General features: G+C 46.4%; 1 protein-coding gene and 1 non-coding gene across 3 annotated transcripts in view; one reads left to right on the forward strand and one right to left on the reverse strand.

The window, feature by feature from the left end:
• The window catches only part of LOC119433854 (cAMP-specific 3',5'-cyclic phosphodiesterase 4C), a 595,748-nt gene that overhangs the window by 98,944 nt on the left and 471,625 nt on the right, over positions 1-25,179 (forward strand). The window lies entirely within an intron of this gene.
• Positions 15,584-15,655, reverse strand: Trnat-cgu (transfer RNA threonine (anticodon CGU)). Its single transcript has one exon. It is a non-coding gene; the product is annotated as a tRNA-Thr (tRNA).

A 25,179-nucleotide genomic window follows, 5' to 3' on the forward strand; every position in this document is an offset into this window, starting at 1 on the left:
CAGGAAAGTTCCGCATGCAGTTTTCAAGAAAGAAAAAGCAAGCAAAAGGCCGACTACGAATGTTGATTAGATACAAAATACGCCAGGAAGGGCTTGAACTTTCTTTTGTTTAGAGTGCACGATGCCATCAATACCATCAACGAACTTCACGAATCAATTCATATGCTGTAAAGCACACAGACAAAGATGCGAAGATATGCAGTCCGCGCAAATACGATTTATTGAACCGCAATCACATTTCAGATAGGATCGTAGTCACGTGTACGGAGTCAGTGAAAAGTTACCATCTCTAGATGAGCGTATTATTATTATTATTATTATTATTATTATTATTATTATTATTATTATTATTATTATTATTATTATTATTATTATTATTATTATTATTGATTGATTTGAAAACTTCTCATGAAGTTTTTTTTATATACACTAGACAGGAAAGGGTAAGCGAGGAGCAGGCTGGCAACTGGCACCGGAAGGGGCACAACGCCTGCCTACTCTTCAGAAAGGAGGAAACAGAAATGGAAGATAGGAAGGCTGGGAGGAAAGAAGGAGCGAGATGAGAAATCTGAAAGAATAAAGCAGAACGCGCACAGTACAGTAGCAAGCAGAGGCACACACGGGCGCTCCTCCTCGTGTCTTCTTGTTTCTGCCTTTGTTAAACGTTCGCTCTTCACACAAAATGATGCAGTCAATTACGCTACTAACATACGGATGGCGTGGAAGATGCCTCGCAGTGCATGAAGCATTGATTTGATACTCAAACAATGTTTACACCCATGATGGTGTCCTTCTACTAACATCCTTACGCCTTACGGCTATAGTATATATATGCTGGTCAGCGAGCTTAGACTGCACCTACAGGCAGAGAAGCCGTAGTTGAAAATTCTCTAATAATTCTGACCATCTGGTGCGCACCTTAGTATCTGACGCGGGAGTTGGACAGCTATATGTATTAAATTTTATTTCATGCACTTTTCGTGTCGTCTCTCGCAGCTGTCGTCATGTTTACTTGCCAGAAAAAAAGTGCTAAAAAAGAAAGACTAATTGTGTCCCAATCAACTGTGTGATTTGACTCCTTAAGGGTGATGGTGTTAGCCATTGAACAAACCAAGCACCATTTGTACACCGGCAAGGGTGCTGAAATAATTAGTCTGATATTGTTCCGTTTTGGGGAAGCTGTTGACTTCCCTTGCAGCCTCATGTTGCATACTGTTGGAGCGTAATTTTTTGTTTTATTAATCTGCCTCCACATTGCAGATTTCTTTCAGGCGAACTGTTTCACATTTGCCCCCGGATTTCCGCGCCTTGCTTACGTGAATAAAATTGAATTGAACTAAATTAGACCTTTAAAAGAAAAGATAGCGATGATATCAGGTAGCAGCGCTTGCGCCATAGATGGGCCGTTGAGAAAATCACCGAGTATAGCAGTGCTTAAACTGGCAGCCGAAAGCTCCAAACCGCACTTGAAGCAGAAGGGGGGCGGTCCGTGGCATCCGTGTGGCAGTATGTAGGTCGATTTCGACTCGTCCCGGTGATCGTCCTGATCGCGGAGATACTTCGTGAGCAAACAGCGCAAGGAATGTTCTTTCGGTCCAGCCGGACGTAGCGGCTGGATGAAGGGCGAACCGATCCCGAAAGACGACGGTGGTAGAAATGCGTACGCTGGGAAGAAACAAAGGCATACCGACGTTTTGGTTATATATAAACGGAAAAGGCGCCGCAACACCACGTCGTCTCGGCGGACCGTATACCGAGGCTAGGTTCAAATGACTTGCGAAAACGCATGTCCTCCAGCCGCCGCGCTTGGAATCGGTGCGCAGTCGGACGCGTCTTCTTTTCTTGGCAGTCCTCCCCGGCGTCGTGTCGCTTTCCTTCGGCGTAATCTCCCCTGGAACGGGCAGGATCGCGTTCTCCAGGAAGCAACGGAATGTGATGCGGGACAGGGATTCGCGGGGAGGGGATCCCTGTTCTCACTCCGAATGCAGGTCGCTGTGCAGTCATGGCATCTTTAGAATGTCCCTTCTATTTCTCTCTTCTTAGGAGTTCAGCTGCGGTTATATGCGCATGCTTCGTGCCTTCAGATGAGAGCCCTTGGCGCGACATAGCGTGCTTTCGCATCTCTTCTGTGGCTCTCTTACTAGGCGTGCGTGCGTGCGTGCCTCTGTCTCAAGAATATTGAGACAGAGGTTTTGCTGAAGGCTCTCAGAGCTCTGAGAAGTTGAAGAGAATATACTTATATCACGGCAGCTTTCCCTACGCCGCAGAAGGATACGAGTAATTGTAAGTTTAGAGACCGGGATGTCAACTATAGCTGGAAGCGCCTGGCTATAGTTTACTATTTATTTTCTTGCCCTGTATGTCTTGCGTTATGTGTAGTTAGCGCATGACGTGCGACAAGCATGATCGGTGTCTAACCGCGCTGACATGATTCACCACACAGAAAAGCGCGTAGGAGGTCAATAACGCGGAAAAGTTCCGGCTTTACATCACACCAAACCACACAAAATGTCTGTAGCGTGAGAAAGTCATCAGGATGTTACCGTGTAATAAAAACTACGCTACAAGAATTGCACTATTCGCAACGAGCCAGTATGGTCACTCTTCACAGGAAACGTTCGCAAGGTTTTGACAGATTCTCTTGGTTTATATGGACAGGGCCAGGGAGGTCCGGACAATTTCTTTGTGGATAAAGGAAGGCTGTCTGAGATGTCAAGACGACCATGACGTGTCTCCCGATGTTGGTCAAACTGTGGGGCGTTATATAACCGTGTGCAAGAAGGCTTGAATAGAAGATGCAGTGATGAAGCGTTTTTGATTTTTTTTCCCCAAGCGGTCGTTGCTTTCTGCTCGCCCGCTCGCTAAGATAACTGTGTATTGAACAACCGCTGCGCTTGCTGCCATTTCAGATGAGAGCTGCATCATGTTTAGATAGAAATGGCGCCGTTCGCTTTTTTCTTTCTTGCATACAACTCAGGCCCGAACAGATATGTCTAGTCACGAGACTTTCGACCGAACCTGACTCCACTCGGTCCTGTCCTCCGCATGTGTTCAAAAACAGTTCTATCTTTTAACTTGCTATGTTTGTTTGTGCCTTACTAAAGCCGCCGTGCATATTCGGTGGTTGCGAAGAGATGCACCGCTTTGCGGCAGGGCTTGTGGAACTGAGCAAGCATTTACGAAATCTGATTCGCTATTGCTGTTTTCATTTTCTTGCTTTGCCGCCCAGATCAGATATACAACGTGCCTCTTTTTAAGCGGGACACACACACACACACACACCGCCTAGCAATGTCCGCCTAGCAACGTGGTCTATCTGGAAAATAAAAAAATGATATATATATATATATATATATATATATAAAGGTGTGTGTGTGTGTGTGTGTGTGTGTGTGTGTGTGTGTGTGTGTGTGTGTGTGTGTGTGTGTGTGTGTGTGCGTGCGTGCGTGCGTGCGTGTGTGTGTGTGTGTGTGTGTGTGTGTGTGTGTGTGTGTGTGTGTGACTGAGTGAGTGAGTCTAGCCTCCCGCTGTTCTTTATCATTTTTTTATTTTCCAGATAGACCACGTTGCTAGGCGGACATTGGCAGCTGTACTATTGTACTAACGCCTTGAATCGCTAATAAACAGATCACCATGGTATCACTTAATACGCTGTGTATACGCCGCATAATTCTAAGGTTCTGACTTTACCTCGTTTACCAAATCTCTCAAAAGAGCGCCACCACTGCTGTGTTGAAGCCACGAGAAAGATTTACATTGAGGCCAGCTGCGATTGCGGTTTCAAATACATGTAAAACGCAGAAAGGTTCTCCATAAACAACCGCTGCAATGATCTGAAATCAATTTGTTGCATTTAGGGCAAAAAGGTGATTAATACCGGCTGTATTAATTACAATTTTGATTTAGGACCTCACATCTTTAAAAAAAATTGTTGAAACTTTGGAAGCCAAAAAATAGAACACTGCCGTTTAGAAATCGATAACTTATCACCAATAGCGGATATCGCGGTTCTGTAAGGTGCATCTCTTAGGGCATCTGAAGCGGACAAATTTGGTATCAGTTTATGACTTATGTAGAATTCTTACAATGTTTACGAAGGTTCTACAAAAGTCCTACGCACAAATTAGGGTATATTTCGGAGAAGCGTACGGTTTATCAATTTTGTCCGCTTTGTGTGTCTGAATCGCTTTTTATTGCCTAGTTAGAAAGCTGCAAACTGTGGATACCTCAGTTTTTCTAAATTTTTAGTTGAACAATTTTTCGCAGGGAGAATAATGACTTAAAGCAAAAATATGCTCCACACAATCGGTAGATTCCAACTCTTTTTTTTTTTCTAAGTTCAGCAAACCTAGTCATATCTGCGGCAGTGGGCTCGAAGAAAAACTTTTTTTTTTCGTTCCCCTGAATTCAGATTAAAGTTCCTGAGGTAAAACTTCCACTTAATTTCGGAGGGTGTCTCGCCCCTTACTCGAAAACCGTTTCTTCCAGAAGGGTGTCCTCACGGGAGTGATTTCAGGGGCGTTGTTACACTAAAATGCACCATCTGACTAAGCCCTTTGAACTGTTGTCTGACAATCGGCTGTGGCCAGCGAGAGCTCGAATATTGTTCTATTCTCTACAACGATTCGTTTTATATCCGTCGTGTGGGACAAAAAAGGATGTGTAATTTCGCACGGAATGTCAAACGTTTTCTTTCTTACTCCCTAAATCAATCTGTCCTTGTCGTCTTCCTGGCTTCTCATATCCTCCAATCAGTCACAGCTCTGTTGAGCACTGAGACAGGACATAAACAAGCGATTTAGACCAGCGTCCGCACTTTTCCTGTCTTTAACGATCTCTTTCCTTTCGCTGCTCTTTAAGCGCTAGCTTTAGGTTCTCAATGACCCGCTCGTAGACCAGGCTAACGTAAACGCTGGGAAAAAGAGCCTGTGCACCAGTGCTGGTAAGTCAAGAAAAAAAAAAAAAAAAAGAACGTAGGGGCCCCTGTCTTCGGAAATCCCTGTCGTTTATTCTCCCTTGCCGTCTCGCCCCCATGCACTGAGCTTTGGTCTCCTGTATAAGGACACACGCTTCCTGCTTCTTAGCCATGCGTCCGATCGTGTTTTACGATTTACGAACGATAGCTCGCCATTGTTTCAGGAACTCATCTGTCCCGCCACTTTCTTCTCCGCTTGCTTGACAGTGCTTTTTTTTTTTCGTGACGCTATAACTGTGCAGTCTTGTGAAGTAAATGAAGAGTAGGGGAAAATATCTGTTCTTGTTTAATTTAAATATAGAAGTAATAATGAAAAGAGAAATTTGCGTGATAGGACGTACAGCTGTATCCTATGCTTTCGTTGGCTTCATTGTCTATTGGCTTCATATGGATATTAATAGTCGTAAACCGAACCCCTCGGTTCTGCTGATTATTTTCACTCAATAAGACGGTTCAGTGGTTCATAAATGGGATGCTCCTGTTCACTGGATGCGTAAATGCGTCCGCGAACACATACGCACAGACATATGGAGCATACTCAGAGCTATCGATACATTCGCACTACACATGGCGTAAACGGTGACAGAGTGAAAGTTTTAAGGAGGTAAGCAATGAGAAAATGACGCTGTAAAGAACAAAATGTAATGTCATAATGGTGTACAGCGAATACACTCAGAGAAAACAGAAAATGGTGAAAACGGATGAAGCACGTCTTGGAGTCTCAATGGATCTTATTTTCGAGCAAGCGCTGTGTTGTGTGTATATATTTTCTGTAAGGTCGTTCCGCGCACTGTTTTCTGTCGATAATGAATCGCCAGCTCGCCAGCCACCTCCACTGTATATCAGTGTTTAGCATTACCAGGGAACTTCGACGGAAGATACAATTAGGTTTTTTTTTTCTTTCTTTTTTCAAGCGAAGCTTGTATTGCCTCACAAAATGTAGGCGGCGGTGGTGTTGGTGGTGGTGGTGTCTCGCTAAAACCGTCTGGAAAACCTATCGAGAACGCGCATCTCGTTCACTTGGTATGTATCGAAATTGGCATGGAAGGGTACGAATGTATGACTAGCATGACTGATAGGTCATGACATCAATAACATCACATGCTGGTCAGTTACGTCACGATTAACGATAATAAAATCACGTGTGGTGCATACCCGCATTGGATATGCGGGTATGAGCAAGGGACACGAAAGAAAGAAAGTAAGAAAGAAAGAACTCACGTGTGCATACCGGGGCCGCAGATTTCAGCTCCGCTGGTTTATACTATCTGTACGAGGTGCATGGGCTGTGAAGATGACGTGCGCGTCCAATCAGGGTCGTTTGGTGTGTCGCGGGGAGGGAAAGGGAAGGAAACGGGGTTGACGGGGCGCTCCGCCGGGCTTCCCTCGCCTCAGATAATTTTCGGCGACCGGATGGGACGACCGCGCGCGTGGTGCGTTCCGCCGAGGAGCAGGCTACATTTGAGCAACGGCGCCGCGAACTCATTCGGGAAAGGGCTCATCGTCGACGTGCCGATTCCAGCGTGAGGGCTTCCTAAGCCCAGGCGAAACGTCAGCGAAGAGCCGCGGACCCCGAGTTGCGGGAGCGCGATGTTGAGGCCAAACGTCAGCGAAGAGCCGCCGACCCTGAGTTTAGGGCAAACGAAGCGTAACGCCTGCGACACTGTCGTCTTGCCTTCCAGTTACCCGACAACGGTAGTGCACGCCTCGTAACTACAGGAAAGTAGTAAGCCAGGTACACACACGACACGCTTCGCTTACCCCCATTTTCTCGACAGGGGAAGGGCTGGTGATTTTTTTCCCTTCCTTCAAAATAAACGTTCATTTGATAGTCAGTATACTTGTCGCGCGGTCTCTCATTATTGTGTAATTTTTGCCCTGAAATGTTAAGTATTACCACGTACCAACTTGCTCAGTTTACCCTACTTCCAAGCCCCTATTTTTTAGTTAGTACGTTTTTTCGTTTCTTTTCCTTCTTTTTTTTTGAATTCTGGTCACTTCTGGCAAAGAGAAATAAATCGGATTTGATTGATTTTGTTTGAAACATTTCTCTGAGCTACTTTCAGGGTTATGGCAACTTTAGATTACGCGTCTTTTACTAAGCTCGCACGTATTATGTGCCACGCGAGCTGCGTGTTTGCGCTTCACTGCACGGTTCTCGAGACACAACGCCCATGAGAGAGAGGCGCTATCCGAAGACCACTATGAGAAAGTGTGTGTGTGTGTGAGAGAGAGAGAGAGAAAGGTTGAAATAAAGAGAGAGAGAGTTAAGCACAGCAGGCAGTGACCACGTTTCCGCAAATTCCCCCGCCCAATCGCCGCGTGCGGAAGAAAGGAAACGGTCCCGATGGATTTTCATATGCGCCGCGGTTTCCCGTCTCCGTCGTCGTCTCTGGCCGACGCCGGCTCCTCGCGCGTTAATAATTCAGCGCGGCTGTTTTAGGCGGCGCTCGCTTATTCATTACCTTATTAAGCGAACCCTCCACCCCAGCGCGGCGCCCCCCTGACTTCCCACGGGAATCGTTGTTCGGCTTGGCGCCTTGTTTTCATCCCGGAGCGCTTCTTTCCATAATGCACGGCGACTGCGCTTTCCATTCTCGCTAGCGTTCTCTCTGTCTTGCGGACGCCGCGGCCTCTGCCAAGACATCTGCTGGCGCCGGTCGCGATCTTCGTTTCCTAATTAACCGAGCCACTAATTGTATTACCTCTTTTGTCCTGCGGACGCGCATCAGTTCTGAGGAGAGGGGGGCCGTTGTTTGGTGGGCGTGGAGAAAGCAGAGAGGGTGGGAGGAAGAGGAATTGCCAGAAATCAATTACGGGTCCTGCTACTTTGATGATTTTTCGTCTTAGTATTGGGGAATTTAGGCTTCGTTAAGTGAGTTGACTGTCGCAGTTGTACTTTTCGCGGATTCGATTAGTCGCTCCAAGAGGACGACGTGAGCCGAAGGTATTTTTCGCTGTATCTAGAGCACTCACGACTTCGCAAGTACTCGATTTTCTGCTAGAGCAAGGGCGTTACCGGTCGTAAAGTTTTGTAGCCGCAGCTCAATCTAGCGTATCAGTCGCTTCTTGCAACCTTTACTTGAAACCAAGTTACCGAAAGCTTATCTCGTAAGTGGTCAGAAACCCTGCGAACTTTACTTCACAGTTTTAACGCATGACGGCAGAAAAAACTGCTATAATTCTGAGCGGTTACCGTTTCAACAATGAAGATAAACGTGTCAAAGTGCTAACCAAGCAAGATAAAGTTGGCAACTCGACCATGTTAAGGCGCTTGACTATGGGAGTTGGAACTTTCAGCAATGGGACTTCGAAAACTGTGACAGTTACATCCTAAAGGTTGCGGTATGCTGTCAAACTTTCCCTCGCTAGCCCTAATGACCGTCTTAACACGAAACTTAAGGTGTTCGTATTTCAACTTGCGCTTCATCGTAACGCTAGGAAGTTGTGGGCATTGTTCAGACGAAAACCAAGTTAACCAGTTTGATCAGGTGGAACTTGGTGCATTGGCTTTCTTGCACAAGGCGACGTCACCTGGCCCTGATTGCGTCAGCTACGCCAAGTTATCACATTTAGGCTACAAGTCAAAGATGAGCATTCTTACCATCCTCAATGCCAGCTGGAAGAATGTCCGCCTTGAACCTTACTGGAAACGAGTGCGTGTTATCCCTGTCTTCAAGCCTGGAAAGTGTCCAGCAGACATAGACTCCTATAATGCGATATCTCTTCACAGTTGCGTCGGAAAGCTTATGAAAAAGATGGTATTGGTGCGCCTATAGACTGGTTTCTGATGAACGTCAATGTTAAACCTCCGCAAATGTCATGTTTCAAAAAGGGCCGCCGCAAGCATAGGCAACGTGAGTAGCCTTGCTAACTGTGTAAAACTCAACAAAGCTGCACGCAACATCACTATTGGCGTATTCCTCGACATCAAGGTTCGATAACGTGACGCACGAGGCTATCTTATATGCTCTGAAGTCCGTTGGAGTTGGGTGTCGTATGTACCGCTGGATCTGAGACTACCTCACTGATCGGTCAGTCTACATGTCCACAAAAGAAGGTGACACAGCTCCGCAGACATTGCATCGAGGATATACCCAAAGCGATGTTTTAAGTCCGACCTGATTTATCATCTCTCTTATTGGACTGAAGAAGTGCATTCCCACATCGGTTGAAATCGCTCTATGTGCAGATGACATCTGCATATGGAGCGGTGGTCGCAAGAGACGTGTCCTACGAGCAAGATTGCAGAAAGCTATCAATTCTATTGAAAAAAATATCTATTCGCATGCGGTGTAACGATGTCACCAGATGAGAGTGCTGCCATTGCTTTCACTAGGCGTGATGTCCCGCGCTGCATGTTAAAGATTGCGCACTCTCCCAATGGGTATGTGCCCAAGTCACAAGTTTCTGGGCGGGACAATCGACAGACTAATGACGTGGACAGTCCATGTTCGGATATTAAAAGAAAAAAAATCGGGTCATACGCGAGAATCTTCCGTATGCTATCAAGCAATACTGGTAGCTGATCCGTGAATGCACCGCTACGCATGTATTGACCCTTTCGCGGCGATCCCGTGGCGCTACCATGTTTGGGACAAAAGCCGCAGCAGCAGCTTTAAAAATGCAATTAGTTGGAGCGTTTCTATCTGTTATCCCAAGTGTTTTGTTATTTAACGGCAACCACTCAACGTTAGTGCGGCTGTAGTGATTTGTAATAATAGATGGGGCTAGTAGAGAATCGCATAAAGTGCTGTTTGTACAGGAAGCCAAGTACATGGACGACTAAGAGCCTCTAGGACGGAAATTACAAGAAATACGCGTAAGTTGCGTTGTTTGCCCTAGTTCTCGCCCGACGCAGCTGAAACGACGTATCAAGTATTAAAGCAGCGCTTTTGCGACCAGTCCCTTGTATTGCTTCCTATGTGTCTCCTTCGCGGTTTCTCTCTCTGTCTACCTGTGTGTGAGTGAGAGAGAGAGAGAGGGCGAGAGATACACACAAATAGAGAACGTGCACGAAGGCAGGCCAAGGGAGCCTTAAAGAGTGCCTGCTAATATCCCGAAGCTCGCAATTATTTTGTGATGTTCCAATAACTTCGGTAGAGCGCGCGGATATCGCGGTAGCCAGCAGAAAGCCGTTGTAGTGTTTCTATCTTCCTATAAATATGTAAACATCTGCAGACTTCAGTGATGTCTATGAAGACTGGAGCTTCAGCTAAATGTTGCATTTGGAAATGCTTGTGATCATTTAAGGAGCACGCTCGCAGAATATGGTGTTCTTGATTTATGATTAATAAAAGCTCGCAAAGATTTGCTAAGGGCTATTTTTCTTAGCCTACATAAGACCATAGGTCAAGAGGAACTACAACGTGGCGTTGAGCTTTTGCTTAACGTATGGCTTCGCGTCGCTTATTTCTGAGTGCGCAAGCTGCCGAGGAAGGAACACCACAGCTTCCGCTCGGAGCTTCTCACGGGGCCTTCCCGCAGTGATAAGAACGGAGCTCCGCTTCCTGGAATGCGACGACGTTTCCTCGGCTGCATCATTTATTACGGGCCCTTCGAAGTGCGCGCCGCGTCTCTCGTCGCTTAAAAAATGCAAGCGCGGTAAGGATCATCTTTGCCTCTGGTGCCTGGGCCAATTCCGACGACCTGCAGTGGTTATTTCCGTGCGAGTGGTAATAGTAGTGACTGGAGTGTTGAGGCGACTACTAGATAGTTTTCGGATTAGAGGTCGCACAGTCAGTCCCAATCATCTCGGTAGCATGAGCGACACGTGAATCTTTCCAGCCATCAATTTATAATCGTTCTATGCTCGCGGCCAACTTTCTACGGCAATGAAAGGAAAGCTACGGGGGCGGAGCTTCAGCGCATGTGTTACCGCGCCAAGTAGTCCGGCAGAGTTTGACAGCGATGTTGGTTTCTCGGAACCAATACTGGACCAGTCTGGCTACCACCTGTGATAGTTTCGCATTTGCAGAGCCGCGGAATAGAAATGCAGAAAAATAAGTCAAATTTAGCATTCAGTGGAGTGTTTGTGTCTTATTTTGCTAGTGTAAATAGGGTGTTTATGTTTTCTCTTCCCCAGCTCAAGCTAACGTGGATGAAAATGTGGGACTTTTTTCAGAAGCGCGCACACTTGTGCGCGCTCTGCCTCTGTAGGTTTTTCTTCATTGCCACAGAAAGTTGTCCTCGAGTATTGTCGATAACTATCTTTGGGCAGGATCAGCGGCTGACGAATACCATCATCATCATCAGCAGCAGCAGCAGCCGCCGCCTATATTTAGGTCTACTGCAGGACGAAGGCCTCTCCCTGTGATCTCAAATACCCCTGTCTTTTTTCCTATTTTAGCGGTGCGCTATCTCTCTCTCTCTCTCTATGCAGCCTACTTCCGCATAACTGATTGGCAATATACTGCGCTTCGATTGTCGATTAATTTGGCGTCATCCTAAAACCTGCTAGCCTTTTGCTTAGCTCAGATGGTACAGCGTGATTGCTCCAGAAAGGTGCTGGTCCCGGGTTTGGTCCCCGGACAACAACCAATTTTTCTCCAAGAGCAAAACTTTCCTTAAAAAAAAGAAAAGAAACCCGTATGGGTTTAGATTGGGATACTGTCGAGTGGACTAAGAATTCTCTCTTTCATGACAACGCGTTGTCTGTCGGATAATTTACGTTGAATTGCAATGTGTGACCTTCAAATTGAAGCCTGGAGTTCGGAGTTTATTGCATATAGCAACACGCAGAAGTTTAAGCAAGGTATTGGTATCCACATTTACATAGCCAAAGGGTCCATAGCAAATGAATGAAATACAAAGATGTGAAAAAGTAACAATGTAAACATACTAAATACGTGGTAGAATGATGCATGACATGTTACGTGTTGCTGCTAGTATAATGCAAGTGTGATGGCTCAGTGGATACTGGATCCTGCTACTAAGTTTAACATCGCTGAATAAGATCGCCTTAATAATGTACTAGATTGGCAATAACACGTCGACTGAGAGGAACTTGTGGCGCAAAGGGAACACAAAATTTTAGTAGTCACTACCTAGGCCTTATCTTTACTTTTTCTTAGTCGCGATCGCACCAGAGCAATGATTTAGTAACGATGCCTTCCGCTCGATTCTGTGCCATTCATGTAATCCACCGTTCACGGCCGGCTGATCCCGTTGATAACTCGGGTTGAGCGTCGCTCTGACCACTGACAGAGCGAGAAAAGGAATAGCGGCCACATTTCAATGGGGGCGAAAAGCGAAAACACCCGTGTAATTAGATTTAGGTGCGCGTTAAAGAACCCCAGGTGGTCCGAATTATTCCGGAGTCCCCCACTACAGCGTGCCTCATAATCAGATCTTGGTTCTTGCACGTAAAACCCCATAGTTTAATATTAATTTTCTAAAAGGAATAGCATGAGAAAAAGGCACCGCTACAAATTCGCGGCCCCAATTCTGTGTGATTTCGGGGGGCCGCTCTCCTGAGAAATTGGCCGCGGAGGCCCCGTGGCGGCATCTGGTGAAATGCGTCGCAGTCATCTAGCTTGCCCCGCAAGGCGGCTTCTCCTTTCTTAGACTCCTAGCGTGGCGAAGCAACCTTCGGCTTTATGAGGCGACTCGCGTTTTGGTGAGGACTCTTTATATGCATTAAGTATGAACGCGCTTTAAGAACGCAGTAAATTATAAATACACGACATGAAAGCACTCGGTGGGAAGTCGTTGTTATGAGATTAACTCGACATAACCTAACGTATTGTTTTCGATACTTTCAGTTTGACACCTCCGAACTCCGATTTAAGTGTAGGACAGTTGAGTAGCGTCTTTTGATATGTCGGAAGAACGTTCTCAGTTGTGGGTAGTTTAAGAATTGAATTGATAATTAATTTTTATTATACTAAGTAGTAATTTACCCAAGAACATTTGTCGTTCTTTTCTCTCTCTCTTTTCCATTTTCTTTGCGAGTGTATTCTTCATAACCATAAACGATGGTGAACGAGTTGTTTTAACTTTGCTTCACGTGGAAGGGCGGTGTTCGGAATTTCTTAGTATAAGTTCAATAAAGTGAACAGTGTCATCATAGTTAGTGATTCGAGTTCGAGTGACTGCAAAGTAATGGGATCCAAAAGCGACTTCTACAAGCTTGTCAATTTTACAGCGAAGCTGTTAAGGGCTCACTCTTCGATGGTCGCGTCCGGATGTAGAAAAAAACTCTCATTGGCCCTATGCTGTATATGCAAGTGAAAGCGCGCGAGGGCGAGGGACACGCGCTTTCACGGGGAGCGAACGCACGGCGGAGAGCAAACGCGACTTCCCAGTAGAAGGGGAGCGGTGGGCGAGGAGGCCATCGAGGCACCCTAGACTATGCGTGTGCGTGCCCGCTCTCCAACTGCGGCGCATGCGCGCAGCCCTGCCGGCCTCTTCCGACTGTGCTGCCGACTCTCTCTGGGCTCTCGCCCGCCTCTCCCCTAACGGTGTCGACAACGGCGTTTAGCCGTTCCGTCACGTAGCCAGCGTTTTGACAGCGGTTGTGTGCGGTCACACAAACAACGCGCACAACTGTTGTCGACGGCGGCGGCGTTTTGCCCGCGTTCGCACTGAACGCGCGTGACGTTGGTGGCGTGTTTATGAAGAACGGGCCAACCTTTGCCGTACACCCTATGGCGGTGTACCGTAGCGACCATAAGGCCATGGTCCCTGTGGTCACTAAATAAATGAAAACCATCAGATCATACATATTTCTCATTCTTTAATAGTTCAAATTACCAATTACACCATCACATCTTAATATTCATAATTGGAAATACATAATTCCCACCATAGTACAGCTTCGCTGGTCTTCCATCTCCACCCCAGTGGAAGGGCTGACAGTTTTTTTAAACATAGCGATTGTACTACAGGAAATTTTTCTACGCTTGCTATGTCGGCAACATACATCGTTTAAAGCAAGCTAAAGGATGTTAAGCCGAAACATAACTTATGTGCTACTTTACATCCGAAGCTGTTCCGTTCAAGCTATGCTTCAAGCTGCGGTTAGGCTTTCCATAACGAACAGTGTTCTCGTACCTACAAGACACGGACAAGAACGAGACAATAGGACGAGCGCTCGTCCTGTTGTCTCATTCTTGTCCTTGTCTTCTAGCGCTATGTCCGTACGGACGAGCGCTCGTCCTGTTGTCTCATTCTTGTCCTTGTCTTCTAGCGCTATGTCGTACCTACAAGACATAGGAATAAAGCCAAAAGTCGCCGCAAATCTGTTGCGGCGAAACAGCTGCAGCCTGATGTTTACGGTGACACCGAGTTTCTTGCTTCGGTGGTCCTCTGTAATGTTTTCATGGTGTCCGCATTGCGAAAACTTTAGAGCGCCGCTGTATTTCGCAACTGTTGTCTCCAATATTGCCGACCTTTCGCCTTCTTTTGCGACACTCGTGAACCATGATGGTTTTTCTCCTTCCTCGTAACGTCTTGCTCGCAGCGTTGATGTTGTGGCTACAGCTTGCTTAAGGGGGTCAAGCTTGATTTAATTTGTCCGCTTCCCGAAGTGATCTTGTGATATCAATAAATAAACACCTAAATGGCGTGGATTCGTGTGTTGTAAAAAACCATTCGTTTACAGAGTTTATGTTCCTACCGTAGTTCCTCCTTTTCAATGCTCCTGGGCAATCTCCTTGGTGACCTTCGCGTAGAAGGATCAGTTTTACAGACATTTGTTTTCCTTTCCCCAGTCGTTCAAGAAGACGTCGGGTGCCGTAATCTGCCGAATAGAAAGTTGACGCGGCGCATTCGCCTAAAGTGCACTGGAAACGATCAGGAACAAAAGAGAAGTGATGCGCGACGGTGGGCCAATGAATTCGTTTTTACGTCAGCTTCTCCCATTTCGAAAGGAAAGGTCGCGCAAGAATCTCATGAAAGTGTGAGTGACTGCAGCACACACAAAGAGACGTAGACAAAAATTGCTTCCTATTTAAACTTCCCACTGCTTTACGGAAAAGCTGTAACCGCCAAGTTTAAGTTGGAGAGAAAAAAGAAAGAAAAAAGAATATAGTCCCATAGGCTCTACCTAGGTTTTCCCGTATTTCGCTATGCTTTCTTTTTTTCTGCCCTACAGTAATCGTCAAGGAGCAGGCTAGCTTTCTGATTTTTCTTTAGCTCGGCTCGCCTTCACCCTTCCTCCATAACTGTAAGACGATCTCGAGGGGCCACAGAAGGACGAAGATGCGGGTGGGATCTGTGAGTATTCGCTAAAAGACCGGCTCAAGAAAATGTCATGTTTTTAAAGCGTCTTAACTGCCCGCCCGGAGAAATGGCCCGAATAATGCCAAGGTGCTTTTGAGAATGTAATGGGCCCAACCATTGTGCTCGCGTACTTCTCTTCTCCTTTCTTGCCCTGTCTCTTTTAAGCGTATATATATATATATATATATATATATATATATATATATATATATATATATATAAGCGAGAAAAAAGGGAACAGGGGGGCCCGATTTTTATTAATCGTATCTTAAGAAGCCAACAAAACAATGCCACCAAAGATAACATAGGGGAATTACTTGTACTTACTAATTGAATTCAAGCAATGATACATTAATGGAAATGAAAATGGATGAAAAAACAACTAGCCGCAGGTGGGGAACGAACCCACGTCTTCGCATTACGCGTGCGATGCTCTCACCATTGAGCTACCGCGGCGCTGTTTTCCCATCCACTTTCTGGGGCATTTACGCCTAGGCGGCGGATGTTCTACACCCGCCGCCTAGATTTGTGAGTGGTGGCGCTGGCTAACTCTCCCAGGGTTAATTTTAGTTGAAGACATAAATACCCCAGAAAGTGGATGGGAAAACGGCGCCATGGCGCTCTTTGGCCATATCTGGCCCTTGCCCCATAAACCACAACACATCATCACGGGAAAACGGCGCCGCGGTAGCTCAATGGTGAGGGCATCGCACGCGTAATGCGAAGACGTGGGTTCGTTCCCCACTTACGGCCAGTTGTTTTCTCATCCATTTTCATTTTCCTTAATTTATCATTGCTTTCATTCAATAGTAAGTACAAGTAATTTCCCCTATGTTGTCTTGATGTCGCTGTTTGTTGGCTTTTTATGGTATAACTTTATATATATATATATTTGTGACGTTGTCACCATGTATGCCATCCCCATTTGTTTCTTTTTTTATGTTTCTATGTTTTTAGATAGCTTTCGGTACGTGGTAAACATCAGATGTTTGTTATCTCTTCTGGTTTTGTTTCAGTCAAGCTGTGCGGGCGTGAATTTCCTGGCGCTGCCAGTCGGTGAAAGCGAGCGCTGGTGGTGTCGGTGGGTTCGCGCGCATTCCGGCATAACACGCGATATGTTTTTGCGCGATACTAATGAACGCATAGAACGCTAAACTCAGTTAACGCTGACTACGAAAGAACACAGCGCATGTGTGATGCTGTCCATCACAATATATATATGTTTTGCTATTATATATAAGATTTTCCTATATATAGGAAAGTCCGCCAGTCACATTGTATAGTGTTCCTTGATGATATCATGCTCGTGGTTACAATTTAGAAGGGTGAAGTATTTAGTAACATGAAAAGCACCATTACGCGTTTATCTTACATTTGTTTTCCCAATGGTTCCACCGATCGAATCTGTTGGGCAAATAAAACGAAGATAACCGCGAAGATATATATATATATATATATATATATATATATATATATATTCTTGTTCCTTTTTTTGTATTGCTCTATATCGGGTTCGAACACCGCAGCGTGCAGAAGCGACATTGGCAGTACGGTGATAGAAACAAAGAAAAGAAATCATCAGCCATCCCACTCTATGAGGGTGGATGACCAGTGAAGCTGTTTCGCACACGACACAGACATGACACTGAATTTTTTAACAAAGGTACGACCACACGTTTATTGTCTTGGCCGGTGGTCATTATTTGTCTTGGTCGGTGGGCGATTGGTGTTTGCGGCCCGCCGGCGCCGATTGCACTCTCGCATCTGTTCTCGCCGTCGGTCTTCATAGGCGCGTTGCTCGTCGGGAGTCCGGACTATACGCGGTCTCTCCTTTACAATGACGAAAGAGAAGTGAAATTCAAAATAGAGAACGGCAACTTGTCTTTCTCGTTTGTTATATACCACCACCACGGGAGAGTGGAAGGAAAGGAAACTATAGTCGGGTACAACTTAAGAAGACAGGAGAGGCCCCGCCCAGATGACCGAAGCGCAGCAGCCGATTTCCTCCGCTGACGCGACTCGTCCCGGCTCGAAGCGCGGGCTGCCATGTTCTCCGTCGGTGGGGACACCGGCCATCCGGCTCATGACGCAACTTTAGTGCGCGCCCATTAAGGGAGGCTCGTATGCATCCGCCTTTGAGAGGGCAAATGCCCCCTCAAAGCTATGTGTACATGTGTAATGTGTAAAAATGTGTAAATGTGTAACTATGTGTAAATGCCGCTGCCTTCTAAAGTTGTACCCGACTATAGATACGCAAGCGCTAGGGCGGTGCGAACGTAGGCATGGCCGACGCGGGTCGCACAGCGGCAAATCTTTGCGAAACCTTTATTATCTGCCTGGGAGTCTACTGATCTTGAAAATCGTGCCTATTGATAACTAATCTACTAAAAATGCATATCCGAGGGATGCCGACGAGCCAGCTGTGGAAGACGACGACGACGACGAACGCGCGAGCAGTGGCACGAGCGCGTTCGCGTGGAACCTGAGGTTTCGCTTTCGCACACGAAACATCCACGGAACCCTAGCCATAAACGGCTTCGCTGTAAAAAGGGTCCGCTTACTAGGACTGGACTGTCTACCGGTTCTTTTGGATATCTGTTGTGCGACAGCAACCAGACCCTTTATGTGCTAGTTATTGTGTGTGCGTGCACTTGGAGAGTAGTCCAGTATGGCTACTCCTACCTGCTGTGTGTTCTACCGGCTACTCCTACAGGCGTCTTTCTTCATGTGCTTGTTTCGCATCAGCTCTTTTTGTTTAGAGTGGACCACATGCGAGAGGTTGGCAAAACTTTAGCTGGGAGCGTGTACAATATGATTCGGTTGGCATCACCACCATCCTTTTCTTCCTTCTTTGGTTTAGATTTCGTTTCTAGCAGATCAGAGGCTTCACGCATTAGCTCAACTTCTCGGCATTCTTTCGAATAAGCGCTTTCTGTTTCACCACTATATGAAAAAACCGAGATTGTGTTACTCCAACTCTGAAGAAAGTAAAAGGGGCTAAACCTTTTTTAACAGTATCATGGCTAACATGTTCCTGGTTACGAAGAATATGTGAATGAAAGCAAATTCACATTAACACGGGATGAGGATAGGCGACGTATAACTGAAATAACATTTTCTAAATATTGTTTTAGATGAATGGATCCAACTTTCTGATTGTGTTGTCGGTGCAGTTAGCCAAGAGGCGTTCGCATATAGGTCTTGTGAATTATGCTAATAGTATCAAAGTGGTATTGGGGGTAGAGTTAATTTCCTACAAGTGCTATTATTTTGTGTGCTGGCTTTGCTTGTGCTTTTTCCTGCACACAACAGCTCTGAACGTATCGCATTTTTCTCATAATCAGCGGAAACACTACGTGAACAGTGTCTTCCTCCCATTTTATTCGTATAAGCGATCGATAATGTACTAAATGAATGAATTAATCAATGAGTCTCTCCCTCTAGTTTTGATTTGTCATTAACCGCAACGCCTTTTCTTTCCTTTTTCCTTTCGAGTGCTGAGTATAGTCGGCCTGATCAATCAAGCGGCCTCGCCCTCTCGAGCACACTTTTTCTTATGACATCGTTGTACAGCGTGTTTATCTTGGCGCTCAAGGCTGCTGTTTTCTGACGTATTGTCTGTGTCAAAATTCTGGCACACGTGTCTGCAGGCCCTGTCGAGTGGTGTAATGAATTTACTGCAGCGTTGGTGGGAGCGCAGTTTCGTCTAATGCTTCACACCTTGCTACGTTACAGGAGTCCGACCGCACACTCCATTAGCTGCGACTAGGCGTGGTGTGACCCCCTTAACGTTCGGTACGTGGGGTACAATAACGCTAAAGCGGGAATGGGGCGCGTAGATGGGACAAAGAAAGAAGGCAAACACACGTCCTTTTTTCCATTCATGCGAGCTTGATTTCTTGGAAAAGAGCAAAAGAAATTCTGCTGTTGCTGGCTGGCTTTTGCTTCTTTACGATAGTGTGTATTTTATTGCGATAGCAATTATATGGACACTCAAAAGCAGATTTCTGCCGTCGCCGTCGCCGTCGCCGTGAGGTTCCGTATGACGTCATTTGCAGATGAAATCGTCGCCGCGCGCCGCCGAACGCTGTATGAGCGAGTGAAAGGGCGCGAGGGGCGCGTCTTTCACGGGGAGTGAACGCACGGCGGAGAACAAACGCGCGTTCTGCGCCGTGCTCGCTTAAGGGCTGCAGAAGTAGGCGTCTCTTTCCTCCTTTACAATCACCATATATGTAGAGCAAACGCGCCTTCTTCCGATGCGCGAGAGGCCGTGGGGGAGGGGAGGGAAGGGAGGCGACGTTTAGCTGCGGCACCAAGTGCCTATTTATATCAGAGGCTCCGGCAACAGTCACCAACGCCGCACGCATTTTGAGCGAACGCGGGCAAAACGCCGATGGCGTCGACAACAGTTCTGCGTGTTGCCGATGCTGCCGCATGTCCAAGTTTATACAGCTGATAAAGCTAATATCATTACTCCGTATAGCTCTCTACAAGTTTGCTATCGCAATTGATGCTTCGCCTTTCAGGTGAAACTGCGACAACTTTTTTCGTGATCCTTATTAGAAGGCAGACGCAAATTGACACACATACGAAGAAATTGACAGACAAGATGAGAGCTCGTCTTGCCTGTCCTTTTCTGTGTCTGCCGTCTTTTGTAACGCAGATTAAAACTGCTCATTGCAACAGAGAGAAACTTTTTTTCTTACATCTACCGGCTAGTAAGTGAATGTAGTAAGCATCGGAACGTTACAGGCATGTTTATTTGTAATTTTCAATTTGTCATTTGGCAACTAGCACCCACTTGGTCGGAGAGGAAGTGTGAGAATCAGCTTCCCGCATCGTGCGCTATGTACGTGCGATTGCGCGATAGTACTATACCCGAGCACAGCGGTGTCATTGGTTGAACAAAATAAATGACTTGCTAGGGAAGTTGGGCCCACGTGGAAGGCCTGCATAGAAAAAATTGGCACTACCGCGTGAGTGATCAACGACGTTTGTCTACTTTGGAAATAATCTCGCCTAAAGTCTTTCTCGAGGAGAAGAGGGCCTTATTTTAGCATTTCGGAGGTGTTATGCATGTTGAACGTGTCATTAAATGAAGTAACGAATGCCGACGTTTCTTTACAAACACATATAAGCAAATATAAAAAGAAACTGAGCAATTAATTAAACTAGGTGAAAGTGTACCAGCCCTTCCCGTCTTTTGCTATTTTGTGTGTCCATTACGCTTCGTGCTGTTCTCTCTTCTCGACGAGTAAAGAATAGAGACAGATGCGCAAGCTGAACACGAGGCACCCAAGAAATAAGCGTAACTCGTAGAAGTTGAGCTTCTTTTCTCGAAGCGACGCGTCCTTCGACGAGGAAGAGCCCCCGTTTCCTCCCTGGGGGGACGAAAAAGCCCCGCATCGATTCCCGCGGCCAGGACGTTGAAGGATGGAAGCACGGGACTTCTTCCCCCCTTCCCGTGTGGCGCGCTGGTGCCGCGCCGCGAAAAACCCCCTCCACCCTTCCCTCCCGAATCGAACCACCACCAGCAGCAGTCGCCGGTGGTCTCCGCGCCAGCGCAGGACGGCCGCGTGCACCACCCGGCGGCGGTCGGCTTGGCTCGGCTCTCGGATCGACTCTCGGCTCGCTGTCTGGCTCGCTGGTCGGGCGCCCCCCTTCCTGCGTGCCCCCTTTTCGCTTCCCTTCTTCCTTCCCTCGGGCGGGAAAGCACGGCCCACCGTAGCGCCACGTACAACAGGCGCTGGCCGCTGGTCCTCACGTTTGGTGTCCACGACAGCGGCTGTGTCGTCCTCTCTTCGCGACGCTGCCTGACACCCGTGCCATCGCAGTGTGGCCGCTCCCCTCGCCCAACTTCCGATGACCTCTGTGCGGTGCGCGTGCGTTCGACTCACCGGAAGCGCTTGACCTGACCTTCACTTGTGGGAGGCATCTCGCGTCGGACGGCAGCTGTCCTTCCCGCCGGTTTACGAGAGCAGGGGAGAGCTGTGACCTGGTTTCGGGCCGTCCGGCGTTGACGGCGTTGAGTTCGCCGTGAGAACTTTGTTGCGGCAGGAACAGAAGCCGAGTTTGTGTCGGTTGCTTTCAGCTTCCTTAATTTGACAGGCAGTTTCGAAAAAAAAAAAAGAACATCGCTTTATTTTTTCTTTTATTTTTTGTGAATTCGGATGAAAACCTCAATTTTCTCTCGGCTCTCCGTCGATTAGCTTAACGACCGTTGGTTTGGCACATTATGGCATATGGCGCTTGGTGTGCTGTTGATTTTTTATTAGTGGTTTGCTTCTAGCTCGTTTTTTGGCGTGCCGCCTGATAAGCGAATGTTTTCGCTTTTATTATCAGTACTTCCTTGAAGCAATTTCGTCACCATATGACCGCTGTTTAGTCTAGCCTTGCAGGTGGTGCTTCCTTACGCAAGGTAAAAAAATCTCTTACCCAGAGTGCGTTGTAGTACCTGCAAGAAGTTTCCTTTATGCATAGGCAAAAGACACGGTCGCGTCCTAACGCCTGGCTCATACGATAACCAGAATGAGCGGTTGACAGGGGCGGTGTATGACAACCATTTCGAAGGCAGACTCCGACAACTGTTAATGTAGAGTTTATCCCGCAGCAGAAAGGGAGATAAGATAGTTTCGAGAAACATACTTCGATTTAGAACATTTTCTTTTTTCCCACTAGTTACCGTCTTCCTCCGCAGTTTACTCCAACATCAAACTGATCATTTTTCTTCCTAGTATTCTTTACTTGGTTAGCCTATCCTTTTATTGCAACCGTCGAACGAATGGAACAGAGATGAGTGGCCTCACAGCCAGGAAGTTCGTTTCCGCTGCCAGCGCCAGCTCGTGCGGTGCTGTGGGCGCTCTTCTCTGACTACTGCTCGTCCAACTTACCGAGTTTTCGCCGGAACCTCCTTTGCTTGCCGGTTGTGCGAGCTCTTCCTTCTTCTGCGAAGCATCTACATCGTGCAAGTCGGCGACTCAGCGATGCTTACCACCAGGATTCAGTTCCGGAAAAAGAGGTACGCGCGCAGCATTTTTTTTATATCCACATCGCGTGCATCGATCAAAGTGAAACCATGGCAATACGCATATAAATCTCTATTTCGGCGGTTTTTCCGTTTTGCAGGCCTCGCACGTAGCCGCCGTCGCATCTGTCACGACCAGTGCTGTCTGTGTTTGTATGACGCTTATCAATTGCCTCGCTCGCCAGCATCGCTCATTCTTGCTTACTTCCGCCGCCATCATAAAGAGGGAAGAGGGGCGGGGGTAGATAATCATATAATGCATTCACAATTGTGTGGCGGTCTTATTTACTCTTCTATATTTTACCTGACGCTTTATACAGCGACATGTTATTGCGTAGAAGCTGCTGCTGCATCCGCAAACTGTTATCGCCGTGGCAGTGGCAGATCATAGAATGTGACACATCGTTTGTAGCGGTCACGAAACACGCTCCAGAGGCACACATTAAAATGCATTTCCTAGAGCTTCAATCCAAGTACTCGTGTACAGAGTTTTACACAGACGCTTCTAGGTCACATGCCGGGGTTTCTTATGCAGCCGTCGGCCCATCTTTCTCGGAATCTGGTGTACTCCACCTGGAAACAAGCATCTTTACGGCTGAGGCCTATGCAGTATTGTCGGCTGTGAATCATATAACGAAAAGAAAACTTCAAAAAGCAGTTATATTTACAGACTCTCTAAGCGTTGTGAAAGCCCTGATGTCACTCTGCAAACACAAAAATCCGGTACTCATTGAGCTCTATTCCACTCTATGCAGAGCCTATATGTCAAACCAGCATGTCATTATATGCTGGGTGCCGGGCCATAGAGGCATCGAGGGCAATGTTCTTGCCGACCAAATGGCCACGTCAATAACACCGCACACTTTTAACCCTACAGCTGCTGTCCCTGTAACAGATTTGAAACCTTTCTTGCGAAAGAAACTGCGAAGCCACTGGCAACGCTTGTGGGACGCTGAAACAGATAATAAGCTTCACCTGATTAAACCACAGTTAGGTTTCTGGCCCCCCGTAACGAAAACACGACGAACTGACGTCCTATTCTGTCGTCTCAGAATAGGACACACGTACGGCACCCACAGTTTTTGCTGACTGGTGATGAACCACCAACCTGTGGTAGATGTGGAGAGAGGCTGACCGTCCTCCACGTCCTGCTGGAGTGTCGGGAAGCCGAAAGAGAGAGAAAGAAACATTTTCCTCTAGCATACAGCCATTGTGTTCCTCTCCATCCTGCTATGTTTCTTGGTGAAGAGCCGCTTTTTAGCACTAAAGCTGTCCTAGGCTTCCTGAACGATGTGGTCCTGCATGTTAATAGTCCAATCATTTCGTAGCGCATCCTCTCTCTAGAGGATGCTGCTGTGATAGTAGTTCAGCATATATAGCACATGCCTCCAGGCCCTTGCACTTCAAGGGCTCTGTTAAGGCAGAAGTGCTTTTTGAGAACTTTCGCCTCTGACATATTTTAGTATACCATCATTCTTTCACAAGGCTTCTCTCGTGTCGATAGCACACTTCATTACTTATTTCCATATTCTTATTACCTATAGATTTTACACACTTTACAGTGACTATTTTAGGCCCCTTTACAGCCATGCCACATCTGTTTTATTCACACCTTATGATTCACTATTCGTACCACTGACAAGCCATTATCACCGCCTTGGCGCTCTTTGGCCACATCTGGCCCTTGCGCCAATAAACTCTAACAATCATCATCATCCGCATAATTGCATGGTATTTGTATGCAGCCTCTATCTGCAGTTGCAGGGGCGTTTGCTCTTTAAATTAATAATAAAGATAACTAAATTTGGGAGTGGAGAAATAAAATTGAGGCGTGGTAACAACACGTTCATCCTTTCGTCACGTTTTCCTGTGTTTCTTGGTATTTCTTACTGCAGAAACAGCTGCTGTGAATATTGACAATGCCGTGTCCGATTTTAGAGTTACATCTGGCCTACATCTATTCCTGCTTGTCCTTGCCTAAGTCGCGCCGTGTTTTTTTTTTTTTTTTCATGTATGAACCGACTCGCCCAAGTTAAAGCTTTACTGCGATTTTAGAGATTATGCGTGCGCAATAAATCACGAATCAAGCAAACTAAGTGTATCGTGCTGTACTCGAATAGGTAAATTAAATAAATTATGGGGTTGTTCGTGCCAAAACCACGATCCGATTTTGAGGTTCGCCGTAGTAGGGGACTCCGGAATAATTTGGACCACGTGGGGTTTTTTAACGTGCACCTAAATCTAAGTGCACGAGTGTTTTCGCATTTCGCCCCCATCGAAATTTGTCCGCCGTGGCCGGGATTCGATTCCGCGACCTCTTATCAGCCCAACACCATAGCCACTAAGCAACCACGGCGGTTTACTCGAATAGGGAAATGTAATAGCAAAGGGTCAAAACTTGCTTAATTAAGATCAATATTTTGCTAAGGAGTACCTGTCTAAACGCACGCGAACTAAGAAATCATTTTTTTGGGGATTTTCTGCACATAATTGACATTTATTGGATTCAAAAGAAAAAAGGTAAAATATACCGACTGTAGCTAGCAGATTTTAATTTAGGTCAACAAAAAGTTATTAAAGTCTGCAAAATAGAAAAAAAATAAGTATCGGGTTTACAACTTTGTTACTCAGCAACACAGAATTATTGCCACAATTATCTAAACTGCACCATCGAGTCATCTAAAGCGGACATGATTGATGTGTTAAGTACCGCTCCGGAAAATACCATTAATATTTAAGTAGGCCTTTTGCGAAACTCACGTAAAACTAACAATTTTTTTGCGAGCTGTAAGCTCATGCATCATATTTAGTCGCTTTAGATACTCGATTACATTTACTCAATCGCGATATCTAGGTTTTGGTGCGGAGTTACAGACATGTAAACATTGTGCATAATTTTTATTTAAATATACCAATTTCCGATGCACTGAAGCGACTAGATGATCTTCCTCAGAGC

Source organism: Dermacentor silvarum, chromosome 11 (assembly GCF_013339745.2).
Source record: "Dermacentor silvarum isolate Dsil-2018 chromosome 11, BIME_Dsil_1.4, whole genome shotgun sequence".
Classification (NCBI taxonomy): Eukaryota; Metazoa; Arthropoda; class Arachnida; order Ixodida; family Ixodidae; genus Dermacentor; species Dermacentor silvarum.